Source organism: Eschrichtius robustus, chromosome 21 (assembly GCF_028021215.1).
Source record: "Eschrichtius robustus isolate mEscRob2 chromosome 21, mEscRob2.pri, whole genome shotgun sequence".
Lineage (NCBI taxonomy): Eukaryota > Metazoa > Chordata > Mammalia > Artiodactyla > Eschrichtiidae > Eschrichtius > Eschrichtius robustus.
Window position 1 is genome coordinate 5,379,922 of NC_090844.1, and position 11,038 is coordinate 5,390,959.

The window sequence follows — 11,038 nt, forward strand, 5'->3', positions numbered from 1 at the left end:
GCATGATCAGGATCATGGAATTTTAGTCAGGTCACATTTTTTTCTATGCAAATTGTATATATGCAGTGAAACTGAGTTAAGTATCACTTTTATGCAGAAATCGTTTTACATTTCTGACTTCCCTTTGCTTTGATTATTTTTGATGGTAAAAATTCATCAGTTGGAATGAGTAACGCCAGCCCCTTATTTATAGTTCAGGAAACTTACATGGTGATTTGATGAGTACAAGATAACGTCTAACCCCATTATATAGGATACTGAACAGTGAAAGAAAAGCACCTGGCCACAGATTGCTGAGATTCCAGCTTTAACTAGGTAAAGACCGAGGAGTGACCTAGGCAGCTTGACAAGGTTTGTCATCAGGTAAAATCCATCCCACTGTTCTCTGTACTTCCAAAAATTTACTTTTGTGAATGGACCGGGAATAACCTCGTGAGTCTGGATAAGCAACCAGGAATTCTGAGTCCACCCACGCATGTCTTTAAGGGCACTTGAACACGAATAACATACCCTCTGGTGCACATTGCCTCAAGTACTATGAGATCACGGACCCGATCCACTTGGAATAGCAAAATGAAGCAAATGCCAATATTCCTTTCAGCCAAGTCCCATGCTTTGAGCAGGACACTTACAAACAGTGTCCCTAGCCCCCTGCCCACCATTTTCATTGTGTACGGTGCCTCCTAGAATTAACTCATATTCTGTAGGTTGCTTTAATAATAAATTCTAAATACCTCAACCCACTGTTCCAATGTTCATGGGTATACATTCACTTCATTGTTTTAAAATAGTTACTTGAGAACGACTGTTTACTTTAAAAATATTTCTTCCAGATAACTGCAGATAATTATGATGATGGGCTTCTGTTTAGACACTGTCTGTGAAAATAATATCCAATACATTAAAAATAACATTACAAATAGTCCACATTAGCTAAATGAGCAGCTGTGAAGTGTGTTCCTCAGCAGATATTTCTTAATAGCCTAGATTCCCATCTGCCCAGCATGGTTGCCTAGAAGCTGCCCGGATGCCTAGATGTAATACAAGAAAAAACCACCTTTTTGCCTAAGTATATTTCCTCTGTTTTAAATATACACAAACAGTCTACTAGGACAAACTGACGTTATCCCCAGTCTTTTGCTTTCATGAGCAGAGTAAAGCCTGAGGCAGCTATGACAAGGGGAAACAATTCTGATTTCCTAAAGGCGAGTTTTCACTTAAAACCGCAGACAAGTTGAGGTTTGGTTGACAAGTGTCTGAGGCTCCATCCCTGGAGAAGCTCCAACCCTCCACCCGCTGATGACACACAGACTAAAACCTTGTACAACCAATTCAGAAATAACTAGCCCACATCCTAGTATGAGCTATAGAGTCTGACACTGACATAATAAAGATGTGCGTTGGAAGTACCCTTGAGGGACAGGTCTTGACTGCTGGCACAGTCCACAGTCCATTAGCGGCCAAAAGAAAAGGTCAAGCAGTATTATTTAATTCCGCAACTGACTGTTGTGTTCACTTGGGGTGCTAATATGAGCTCAAAGAAAATAATTCATTCTAGGATGAGTCCCAACAATCTTCCAATCTCTCATGGTACCGACTGACCACATAGAAGCCATTCTACTAAGATGTGCTTTCATTTTCAGTCCCATCATCTTTTTTAGAGGCTCTATAAAAAGATACAGCACAGCGTGCCAAGGAATATAGCTCAGTGATTGTAACTCAACAAGGCATTTGCTCCATTTCCCTGTGGAATGTTCTGCAAATCTCTCTCTCCCTTAAGAAACTGATGGAGTTGTACCTGTCAAGAACAACATGCTGCTAGGCTTGGCATTTCCCCAAGTTGTGTTAGGAAGACCTTGAACTTGACTTTGTTATCTTAGCTTGAAATATTTCAACCCTACCATGAAATGGGACAAACCAGCCAAAGGAGTGGGGAGAGGAGCGTATATATATTTTGGAAGAGGAAGCGGCATCTTGTCTTCTGCAATGTATCACTAGCTAAGATTCTTAACTTAAATGTACAAGTTCAAGTTCACACCAGACTTTACTTCTTAAAAGTATGACTTACTGAGGTATGGGAAATGCAGATAGCTTATAGAAATAAAATTGCTTTTTTTTGGCTCTCTCCTGGGTCTTGTAGTTAGATATATCATGTTTCCAAATCCCCCCTTCCCCCGTCACGTGTGTTATTAAACTATGCCCACAACCTTCTCCAGGTCATTAAAAGGAGTATATTATAGAAATAAAAGTCAACTCCCTCATTACATGATAAAGGCATCTTTTCAATGTTCTCTCAATTTAATTCTGTATGCAGGAGTTGTATTTATAAGAAAATGCTTATCTCAAATGACTGATGAAAGAGTTGCTTCCCACTGCATGGAAGAGTTCATGATAGTTCCCTGCTCTTGGAGAGCCACTTAGAGGTTTATTCATTGTGAGCAGCAATCCGAGCTGTGTATACCAAGAGCCAACACACTGTAGCTGACAGGACCTCAGCTGAGAGCATTCTGGAGCTAAGACACAGCAAACCGAAAAGTAACAAGGTGAAATTCTATTAACACTTGGTAGGTCAGAAAATATTATAAAACAGTCAGAATGTAGGATTAAAGTAGATAGTTTGGGGCATTTCTGGAGGAAGTTTCGCTCTGAATTAAAATCAAGGAGTATCGGCAATGACTAGGTTTAGAACATCAGAATAACCCCATGAAAAATATTTCAAATCTAAGTGTCACTTCACATTCAAATTTATTTTAACCTTGGATTTTTCAGACAGCAAATAAATTATCTGCATGCTTTGCAGCAAACTGAACTTTGATACTAATTAGAGCTACAGTTGGGTGGTTTTCACTCGCCATCTGTTCCTTTTTCGTGAAATAGCTTTGGATTCCACACAGCACTAACATTGGAGGTTTGTTCTTTTGTCAAGTAATGTATGGACTTTCTGGACATTCTACAGCATGCCTGAACTTTATAATTTGGCCATAAAATATGTAGGTGAGTATAGGTATACACACGTTTTTCTCTTAAAATATATACTTAAAAATTCAAGCTTTTATGTTATCTTAAAGTATTGAGGTCTCAGGGAACTACTGTGCTCATTTAAAAAGCATCATTCCCATTTTATACCATTTTCACTCCCAAGTTTCTAGCCCTGGACCTTAGCTTGGAAAAAAGTCTGCCATCACTGTTCTGGATAAAGAGTTGCTCAGAAGCAGCTTTCCCATCATGTGCCTTCACATCTCACAGAAAACTGAGAACAACGGAAGGCAGTGGGCTGCTAGTCTCATCTTCAAAGCAGCCACACCATGGCCACACACAGCGGCCAGACAGAGGAAGGCAGCCCTCGGCTGATGGGCACTGGCTTCCTCAAGCTGCACGCCACTCAGAGCTCAGCAGAGTCTGCGTGATGCTTTTTCTGAGTCTCATTCTGAGCACCCTCACAAACAAAGGCTGCAGAAGAGGGTAAAGGATTGGGTGCTGCCCTGGGGAGGCGGAGCTTGAGGCTGCCATCAGGACAATGGACGTGACAAGTCATCAAATGCCAACCTCACAAAGATGACAGGGAATAAGGCGACAGTTGAGGAACTTGGCATCAGTGGGGCCAACAGGGAACGGGAAAACGTCTTTGAATTCAGGTAGAGTTGACTTTTAATTCATAAATCAGTACTGCACTATCCCCATCTTTTCATATTCTCACATCATATTTCTTTCTATCCCTTTCTTCCTCTCCACGTAAAATTTCTGTAGGTACCAAATTACTTGAGTTGCCAAAATGAGATCTGATCGCTCCGGATGAACTGGTCATCTCTGGAGCCTACTGAACAACGGAAATGTGTATTGACCCAATGCTTGTTTAGCATATTCTGAGCCACAGCTGGTGAGCTGTTTTACTCAGTCCTCATTACAGCCGAGTGAGACATGTCCCAGGACCCTACTTTCACAATAACAAAATAAAGGATAAGAAAGATTAAGCAACTGGCCCAAAGACACACAACCATTAATTCCCAAAAGAGTGTGGCTCCAAATCTCATTCTTTCTTCTCCTCTTTCCATTGTGGAACATTCAAGAAGGAATTTCTGTTTGCCTTTAGTGGTGTCCAACTAGTCAGACCTCGAATCAACTGAGATCGCAGAATGACTGTGTGTACGTTATGTCGTATCTACAAATATGGGAAGTAGTTACAAATAACTAAAACTAGGGAAATATTACATCAAAATATCCATTTCTGGCTTCTCTTGAAAAACTCCTATGCCCACTCACAGACTGTAAGTTAAGCCCCTAGTGGAAGTCCACTTAGCTGAGGATAAACTCCATCTAATACCAGGTTGTGAATATAGAATCAAACTATTTAGAAATATGTAGCTGCGCGGAAGGAGAAATTATACTAACTAAACAAATGCTCACAATTTGCCTTGCCCAGTGTCACATTTATCACCATTCCTGGGAGAAAGTGTTCGCTATAAACAGAGGGAGAGCAGATGTGATCATTCCTTCAATGTGAGTCGAACTCTGAAGTGGCTTAGGATCCACTTCATCTTCACTTGACAGATACAAGCTGAAGCGTTAGGTACCGCTAAGCGGACGCTCTTCAGAGGCTCTGTGTAATAGCTTTCATTACTTCTTCTGCCCTGGCAAGCAAATCCACCTGAGTCTCAGAGGTCTTTTCTATCCAAGATCTATGAGCCCAGATCTCTGCTTCTTACTGAGACAAAATGCCCACTGAGCACTCCTGTACTCGGCAGAAGCTCTGAAATGTAATTCCCTCGTTCCCAAAACGTCCAAATGCTAGAAGTTTCTGATGATTAAGAAGCTTGTCTCTGTGTCAAAGGAAGGTTCATTTCCCAAAAGTAAACTCTTGGTGGGCAGCAGGGTATCATTTATAATCCTATATTTAAACACACAAAATTGAGTAGATGCTGTGGGAGTTGCTGTTTAACTAAAAATAAAGATGTTTCCTTTAATCTGATAAGTGTTAGGAGTTTTCTATAAACCCTACCTCTGGTCCCACCCTCCATCCCTTTTCCCTTGTTTATTTCTGTCTTATATTTTTCACATCCTGAACCTCTGTCTTTCCTCAAGAACCCTTCCCATTACACTTCACAAAGTTCATGCTTCCTCCAATAGGACGTTATCCCCTGGGGTCCGTGCATCCTTTTTTGTTTTCTTATTCTGAAAAAGACACTTGAATTGGCTTTTAGTTGGGGGCATGAGCATGAAGGGGAACCCCAGGCAGTTGATTTCCCCCCAGGGGTGGCCATGCATCTTTACTTCTCCTCTTCCATTTGGTCCTCAGAAGCAGCATGATGTTTTTTGTAAGAGCACTGGGTCTGACACAGCAGAGCTGGGATTATTTACTCTTAGTTGGATGAATGTGGATCTATAGCTTCAATATACCCGAGATTCCTGAATCTGTAAAATGGGAACAGCACTTTCCGCAGACGTTCCTTGTGAAAATCAAATGAGATAACACATAAAACCCACTTACCACGGTGCCTGGTAACTGGCACTCAGTAAATTTTCTTTGTATAACCATCAAGGAGATGTTGACTTTGATTTGAGTTGATGAGGAAAAGAATAAAAATTGTGTTTGTTACTTGCCTTACACCAAAATGGTTCTTATCTCTCACCTGTATACAATAATGCTAAAAATACACCTCATGAAAAAGTATACATTTTGGAACATGATATTTAGCCTTGTGTAAAATGTTTCTGCCTTTTTTCCCCAACCCATAAAGTAAGATTAAAATTGAGGCTTACCTTGAAGACTCTTTAAGAATCCAAGTTAAATAAAATATTCTGTGAATTAACATATTTAATTCAATGGGATTTTTTTTCCAACATCACAACAAAGCCTTTGGTCCAAGAGTCTATATTTGAGAAAATTTCTGAAAAAGAAAAAAGAAGTTAACATTACATGCTCTGATTGAATAATCGAACCAAATGAGAAGGAAATGACGTGCAAACAACCCTTTGAGGATCGTAATTTCCAGAAGTAGAAAGTAAGGGTGAAGGGGTTAAGTGACTTGCCTGAGGCCATGCAATTAGCAGTCTGTCAGAGCAAGTAGTTGAGGCAGATTTAGAATCCAATTCTGTATGGCCTGTATGTAAGTTAATATTCTTTCTACTATGTCACATTGTTCAGTTATTTCCCATCAGATTTTCAAGGCCCTCTTCTTCAACATCACAAAACTGAAATTTGAAGCCAATGCACAAAATACAATTATTCTTAATTCCCAATACACTGCAAGTATTTTCAGAAATCTTTATTTTATAATATCAATACTCTAGGGCAGTGGTTCCAAACTAAAGACAATTTTGCTCCCTAGGGGATATTTGGCAATGTCTAGAGACACTTTGCTTGTCATGACTAAGGGGAGTGGGGATGTTTCTACTGGCATCTGGTTGGTAGAAATTAATGACATTGCCAAGCAATTTACAAAACACAGGACAGTGCCCTTCAGAAAAGAATCATCCACCATATAATGTCAGTAGAGCTAAGATTGAAAAGCCTTGATTGGGGGCTTTTGCTTCTAGCAAGTGAAACAGACTCACCTTCCAACTAAGGACAAACTTTACAAATCAATGGAATGTAAGTTAATATTTTTTAAAACACTGAAAAGAAAGTGAATAACTAGGGGAACAAAATCTGAACAAACACCATATTCCACAGAAGTAAGCCTAGCACACAAAACCGGTTTTGCCCCGAGGGCATTCACTCATCAGAAGAAATGGTTACCAAGCCAAGCTCCAGTTTGGGTGGCTTTTCAGGAAGAGGAGAGCAAATCCCAGGGGCCACTCACCCTGGGAGAATCAGTTTGCATCTTCTTCCAGTGGAATGTGGGAGCCAAGGGTTATACACACCCAGGGTTGCTCTGAACTAGAAATGAGTCAGCCTTTGTGCAGACTTGCAGCCCACATTTGTATCTTCCTAAGCTTTAATTTTTACTTACTACCAGACTGGTAGTGCCCAGAGGTGCACCAGTATCTGGCTCTGCCCGGCTTCCAGCCCATGAGAGGATTCACACTTCCTCACCTTTGGAAATTAGGAATGGCCACATGACCGTTCTGTCACATCTCTTGATGGTACAATTTGGGCTACTGTTGTATCCAAAAATTACAGGCTTAATTCCACTTCATTCCAAAGACTACTGTGGCTGCCTGAAATAATTCCGCTTTTGCATTAATGTGCCAGACACGGTCACCAGGTCACAAAGCAGAGTGACTCTACACTCTCATTCGCAAATTGCCACGATGTTTAATCCTCGGAAGTCACTCTCAGACAGTGAAACAAGTCTGTCTTCACGCACACAGATCGTCTTCCTCACTGGCTCTCCAAACAAGCCTGCTGCGTCTGAATCATCAGTGAGTGTGGAGTCCAGATACCGAGTAAATGTGCCACTTAGATATTTACGTTTGTTTTTTATCTTCTTGAACAGCCTATAACTCCATGATGGAGGAACGTACTGCTGGTGCAGGCTCTTTGCCTTATAATTCTTGGCCTGGGGTACAGCTCGTAGTAGGCGATAGACATTAGGGGTGGGGTCTGGGGATGAGTGAACAAACTCCAAAAGAAGTCGCCACATAATGTTCCCAGTAGCGATAGTGATTTGCCCTTTAAATAAATATTTATAAGGTGCTCCCTTACGATTGAAAACAAAAATACAATTTTAGGACCTCAAATATGCACATCTGCAGAGATTAAGGAAAGCATACTTGTTACATAACCTCAGGAAATTATGGTCCTCTGTTATTCAGTAGAAGGTCTTTGCCACTAAGGACATCGTTTAAATGGTAATGTTTTCTAAGAAGTAGCTTTAACCCAGGCCTGGCTTAGATCTCTATGGAAAAGAGAATTCCAAAAACAGAGCTGCAAACGGTGTCAGCTTTGTGTGACCAGGTTAGTCCAGGGACACAGTTGCTCTGTGTAGTGGGAAGAAACTACAGCACCATCTAGGGCGAGAAAACAAATGTTGTCTCTTGAAATCTTGTATTTGTGATTGTCCATTTCAGAAACATTAGCTTGTTGGTGAATCTTTCCTTTTGAAATATAAATTATTTATTAAGAGACTTGTGTATCTGATCTCTTTAATGGGAACTTCCTCTTTCTTATTTAATGGTGATTTATTATGCAATTGAATGCACTAAATGTATTAATTTATGAGGTTTAATTCATCTTGCATCATAGAAGGCCACCATGCTTGAGTAATCAATGCTTCACAGCAAATACTATAGATTTACCTTAGAGTGTATGTAATTAATGCCTAGAAACACAGATATTGCTAAGTATACGAAACGTTTGACCCCCTTTTTCTCTTTTTTTTTTTTTTTTATGATCACAGGTGTTTTTTACTCGTGTTTTTTTAATTTGTTTATTTCCAATTATTTTATTTTACTTTTATTGGAGTATAATTGCTTTACAATGGTGTGTTAGTTTCTGCTTTATAACAAAGTGAATCAGCTATACATATACATATATCCCCATATCTCTTCCCTCTTCCCTTTTTCCTTTAACAGACAGGAAAATGCCTCACCATTTGTAGGAAGGAGATCTCTCCTTCAGGGCATATGTGGGAATAAGGGCAGACACACGTCTAGCTTCAGGGAAGGAGAGCTCCTTGCTGGGGGCAGCCTCAAGGGCTACCTGCTTCCAAGCCTGCCAGTGTAGACAGCAGCAGGGCAAGGAGGTATATAGTCATTTTACCTGCTCTCTTATTCCCTCTTTTCCAAAAGGAATATGTATCTGGAACAATGTAAAAATCCAAACCTCACTTGGATTCCTAGGGTCCTTGAACAATGGAGGTTTGGAAAAGGTCATTAGTGTCTATTTTTTACTTAAATTCATCTAAAACATCCTTGTATTCACTTCCTCTGACTACTGTAACATAGGACCACAAACTGGATGGCTTAAAACAATACAAAATGATGTTCCCGCTGTTCTGGAGACTCGAAGTCCAAAATCAAGGCATTTTTCTGATGCTTCCAGGGGAGGAGCGTCCTTTGTCTCTCCCGAGCATCTGGTGGCCACAGGTGCTCCTGGGTTTGTGGCAGCGTCATTCCAGTCTGGACCTTGTCTTCATGTGGAACTCTCTCTTTGTCCTGGTCCAAATTTCATTCTTCATGTAAGAACACCAATCATATAGGATCAAGGACCTACACTACTCCAGTCTATCCTCAACCTAACTGAACTAATTACATCTGCAAAGACTCATTCTCAAATGAATTCATGGGCTGGGACTTCAGCATATCTTTTGAAGAGGCACAACGCAACCCATAACAACTCCCAACTAGTCACAGGGCAGACTCAGGCTGAACCACCTGGGTTCTTGCTTTTGTTCTTTGAATTAGCTGAACATCAAGGAGTCTCTCTTTGGTGTCTTCGGAGCACCAGCTCATGCCCAGCTGCAACCAGAGAAGGATGTACAGTTCAGCAGGGGCACAGATGCAAACAGGAGAGCACTTATGTCGTCTCTCAACTTGAGTGGGAAATTTTTCTGCAGATAACAGTTGCCCAAAACAGAAACAGGAGAGAAACCCCACAGAGGATGGTGGCTCTAGTTTTGAGAGATCACACACAGACAGAGCCCTACCATGCAAGCAAAACCAGTTTCATCTGAGCCCCAGCCATTCCCAAGTGCAAAGTCACACCTCCATACTCTTCACATTGCCCCCCGTCATACAGTTCTACATCATCTGGTGTTTCTTCTGGGATTGCATGGCTAGAAGCTGCCCAAAGGCTCAGCAGTAATAGGGCTGCCTACACATAACAAGGAGGGAAAGACGAGGTGCAGTGATGGTGGAAGTGGTGGGGATAATCTTCCACACAAAGCCAAGCAACTGGCAAAGAGGTTAAAAGGCAAATGCTTTCACCAAGGCTCAGTTCATAGGTGACGTTACGTCATTGAGTCCTCACATTAAGGATGTTTGCTTTAGAGTTATACAGTTTTGAGTCATATAATGGCCTTGGTACACATTGCAACATCAAGAATTATTACCCAGCTATTTGTGGTCATTCCTTTCTCCACAGAAGCAAAGTGGAGGGTGGGTGGAATGGAAGGCATATTGCACTCAGTAAATCCGCTTGATTAAAGAGGATATAGGAAACTGGTTTCAGAGACTTCCTGAAGCAGATATAAAAATCCTTTGCTACTTGGGCCAGTCACTATGCAAGACGTGTGACTGCTTTCTATTAGTGTCCACACCAGTAATTTGCATCCTTTTATGGCTCTTTTTTCAAATGCTCCTTCTGTAGTTCTTTTAAACTTCATTTGCATATCTTTCTCTCTCTTTTTATTTGGAAAATGCTGTTGCTTTTTCTGTACTGGAGAATCATTTCAAATCCACCTCTCCTCTATCTATGTTTGGGACAATTTACGCGGAATTTTCCTCCTTGGAGCCATGTACAAAGTACGTTTGTGCTATTCAAGTTATGAAGAGAAAATGTATCTACTGTCTTTTTCTAGAACAAAAAAGCATAGGAAAAAATGAGCAAGTGTGGTACAGTGTATTTTAACTTATCATGAATGAGAAATGTTGCAAATACCTTTAAGTTAAAGAGCACGAAATGAATATGTTACTTGCCAGGTCACATTTAAACAGTTAGTTCATACCTGGGGGATCATCCAAGTTCTCCCTGACCTTGGCAATGAAACAAGAGCAACATTTTTTAAAGGATAAAAATGTTCTCGAAAAACATCCCAGAGGAATCTGATGTGGCCTCATTTTGCTTTCATCACTATCCATGTTTCTTTGCCTATTTCTCTTCCTCAGCCAAGAAATAGGGATTCTTTTAAAATAAAGGTAGGAAAAATGTCATCTCTAATTCCATGTCTTGGATTACTGCTGGTACTTAATAGAGTCATCATGGAAAGAATCTTCTGAGACCGTGTACCGATTTTACTTCTCTTGAGGTGAATGACAGCGAAAGACCATAAATTGAGAACAGAGCAAGCCACAACTTTCTGAGCTGAATCCACTGGGAGAAATTTCTCTTGTTTATTTGTGTTTGTATATTTTAATGCCAGTGATCCCACTGGCCAGT